The sequence below is a fragment of the Peromyscus leucopus genome, chromosome 12 (assembly GCF_004664715.2).
Source record: "Peromyscus leucopus breed LL Stock chromosome 12, UCI_PerLeu_2.1, whole genome shotgun sequence".
NCBI classification, from domain to species: Eukaryota; Metazoa; Chordata; class Mammalia; order Rodentia; family Cricetidae; genus Peromyscus; species Peromyscus leucopus.
In genome coordinates, this window is record NC_051073.1 from 18330619 (window position 1) to 18334478 (window position 3860).

Below are 3860 nucleotides of genomic sequence, written 5' to 3' on the forward strand. Positions count from 1 at the left end.
TCTTGATCAAAAAGGTCTACTTTTCGTCAAAGTGGAAGAGTAAGTAGACCAGGACAGGAAGTGCTTTGTTTGTTTCTTTTCTTTTCTTTTTGCTTTTTTTTTTTTTTTGCTTTCTTTTGTTTTATTAATCTAATGCAGGTGGTCAGTGAGTACATCTTTTCTCTATTGATTGGGGGCCTCACCTCACAGTCTTCAGCAATTGGCAAATCTTAAAAGAATCAGTGCATAGTAAATGGAAAAATGTTCAGTGTTCCAAGGAGAAAGGGGTTACTGACCCAAGGAAGAATGAGGTTATTTTTCTAGGGCCTTCATAACCACCTCTATTTTGCCTCTTTCAACACAATATCATATCACTACTGCATTTTCAGCTGTCAGCTCAAGATGGAGACCAGCCCCCTATGAATATGTCTTCTTATGCTGACCCAGGGAAAGTACTTTCATTGGCTTTTCTTTTTTTCAGTAGAGAACCCATTCAGTGACTATTCAGGCTCTTTACTTTGAAACAAATTTGCATTTTGTAGATACAGCTAGGGTGGGTAGGGTCTTGCCCTCAGGGGTACCTTTTCTTCTTTCCAGCATAGGGCTGAGTTTTCTCTCTAATGACTTTAATTTCTCTAACAATTACAGCTTCTCTAGGACCTGCCTTTTCTGTAACTTCAAAAATCATTCACATTCTTCTCTTCACCAAACCTCACACTTTTCATTTCTCCTCTAGTTTTTTTTTTTTTTTTTCCTGTCTTTGAGACCTGAATGAAAGCAGTGAGCAGTGGCCATTCCAAAAAGCTAAACGCTATGTGCTGTAAAATTCCATTCCCCAGGAAAATCCATCTATTACCCTTGAATGTATCCTCACTCAGTTCTCAGAACAAGGGTAAATCACAGGTAGATTCTATGCCAGAATAGAGCAGGAATTACATGCCAGCCCACTTCCTGGTATGGTTCTCTTTCTCCCACCCAAACTTATGAACAGATCTTCAAAATTTCCATTCCCATGGCTTTCTGGTATTTCAGACACTCACTCGGACAGTCAATTAAACTGCTCACAATGCCTAGATTCTGTTCTAGCATCACCTTCCGAACGTTTCCACACTTCACTCTTTGACTTCAGGATTTTGCATGATCCTGAAAATCTCTTCAGGTGCACAGAGAAATGGCCTGAACTCCCTCATGTTCAGGCTTTTGGGAATGGTGCATCAGTCCCTCCTCTCTGTAACCAAGGATTAACGGTCAAAGTCTTGTAGGCCAGGATGTCTGTGACTCCAGACCCCCTTTTATCTGGGGCTCAGACACAGACACCTCCACCCTGACTGAGCTGCCTGAGTCACTGCCACCCCCACCCCTTCCTGTCCTACGCTTCTACCTGTTTAACCCGGTGGTGTTCAACCTTCTTTCTTTTACACAATGCTTCCCTACTCTCCCCTCTCCATGGTAAAGGACTAGGGCAAGGCTCCTTACCCTTCCCCACCTTCCTTTCTTCCTCTCCCTCCTCCAACTGCCCCTCTTCTTCTCTACCACCATAGGCTCTACCTAATGGTCAAGCCCATGCCCTATACCCAACTCTTCCCCATCCTCCTCCTTTCTCGTTGCCTTTCTCTGGTAAGAAAGTAGGTAGCCAGACCCTACTGCAATACTGCTCTGCCTGCAAAAATTCAATTCAATGGTGTACAAGGTACTCATAACCTAAAATTCCAAAACTAGAGGTGGTAGGAAAAGTTTTGTCTATTACATATGCATGCATGCATGTATGTATGTATGTATGTATCTGTGCCTGTAAGCTTTGATGCAGACATGGAGCCACACAAAGCTGTGTCGGGGTCAGTTAAACATCTGAATGTATGTAACCACTACATGTTTTTTTCTGACTGGTGTGGAGTGTGTGAGTTTACTGTGTTCCAGTGTGTTGGTTGTAGATAGCTCAACTGTTACTATTACAACTAGCTGCCCAGGCTCAGAATTTACTTCTGAGCTTTCTGTCCACAAAATCAGCCGTAATAATGCAGATTCATATGTCATTTGGGTATAAATAATATTAAAGATGTTTTATGCTGTGGATATCACTCTACATAAATAAAACACTTATGGCCAGTGACCAGGCAGGAAGTATAGGCGGGACAAAGAGAGAGGAGAATTGGGGAAACAGGAAGAAGGAGGGAGAGACACTGCCAGCTGCCGCCATGACAAGCAGCATGTGAAGACTCCGGTAAGCCACCAGCCACAGGGCAAGATATAGATTTATAGAAATGGGTTGATTTAAGATATAAGAACAGTTAGCAAGAAGCCTGCCATGGCCATACAGTTTATAAGTGATATAAGCGTCTGAGTGATTATTTTATAAGTGGATTGTGGGACTGTGGGGCTTGGGGAACCTGGAGAGAAGCCCTCCAGCAACAGTTTTTAGTCTGTTCTACTTTATTAAAAAAAAAAAACTCGCTCTGGAATCAGGTTATGGCTCAGATTTTTTCAGACCCAGGCATGCTTTTAAAGTCTCTATGGCTGAGGTCAAAAACTGGCAGGCAAAAAAAAAAAAAAAAAAAAGACTAAACAAAAAAACAATTAAAAAAAAAAGCACAAAAGAGCTGAAGGAATTGGATATGGTTAAAAATCTGTAACAGAAAACATAACTTAAAACTTCTGAAAGCTGGACTCATTCTGGGAAACGGTTTCCTGCCATCTTAACTAAGGGCAGCTACATGTGCAGTCATCATTTTGACATGACTTCACCACCAACTTGACTGAGGACAACCACATTCGAGCCAGGCAAAGAGACAAACAGGTTTCAAAGGATACTTTTAAACTGGCATAAGAATTTTGTATAATTCTTGTCCTGTCTTAAAAACCAGGTTTCTAAATGAGGACTTAAAACAATGCTTGTTTAATAAGGTATTAAAGCTACACCTCCATGTATTCATGTATAAGACCATATCTTTGTGGACACCAGGGAAAAGAGAGCATCTGCAGAAGCAGATCCCAAAGGGCAAGGGTGGGCCTGTCGGAGTGTTGGGATTTGACCTTTGGCTTTTTGAACCCAGGATGTCGAAATGCATCATGATTTCTGTCCATTAGATTGTAAGGTGTATGTAGGTAATCTTTGAAACAATGGGAACAAGACTGAATTAGAACAGGCTTTTGGCTGTTATGGACCACTCCAAAGTATGTGGGTTGTCGAAACCTTCCTGGCTTTGTGTTCCTTGAATTTGAGGACCCCAGAAATGCCGCTGATGCTGTCCGAGAGCTAGATGGAAGAACACTATGTGGCTGCAGTGTAAGAACTTTCGAATGGTGAAAAAAGAAGTTGGAGTCGTGGCCCACCTCCCTCTTGGGGTCACTGACCTTGAGATGTTTACTGTAGGAGGAGTCCTCCACCTCGGCCAAGATCTCCAAAAAGAGAAGCTTCTCTCGAAGCCGGAGCAGGTCACTTTCTAGAGATAGAAGAAGAGAAAGGTTTCTGTCTCGTGAAAGAAATTACAAGCCGTCTCGATCCTTCCCTAGGTCTTGTAGCCGATCTAGGCCAAAAGAAAGGGAATAGAAGACCAGTTTGCAAAAGAAGTGGTGTACAGGAAATAAATTCATTTGATAGCAGTATGTACACAGGAAATTCAAGTTTTGTTTGAGACTTCATAAGCTTGGTGCATTTTTAAAGGTGTTTTAGCTGTTCAAATTTGTTTTGTCTCTTGGAACAGTGATACCATAACAGTGTAATTGTCTGTGGTTCCAAATGGATCCTAGGAGGCATGCAATATCAAGAATTGTTACTTTCCAATGTTCCCTTAAGCAAGATTGAATTTGCTTTGAACTTTAGTTTTTCATAGACTGAAATAAACCTAGACAATGCCCAGTTAAAGTGTGAGGTGCTAATGATA

The 3860-nt window shown here is 41.7% G+C and overlaps 1 pseudogene; it reads left to right on the forward strand.

Annotated features, from left to right (window-relative positions):
• The first annotated feature begins 3038 nt into the window (after nucleotides 1–3038).
• On the forward strand, nucleotides 3039–3526 carry LOC114701923 (annotated as a pseudogene).
• Nucleotides 3527–3860: the final 334 nt, after the last annotated feature.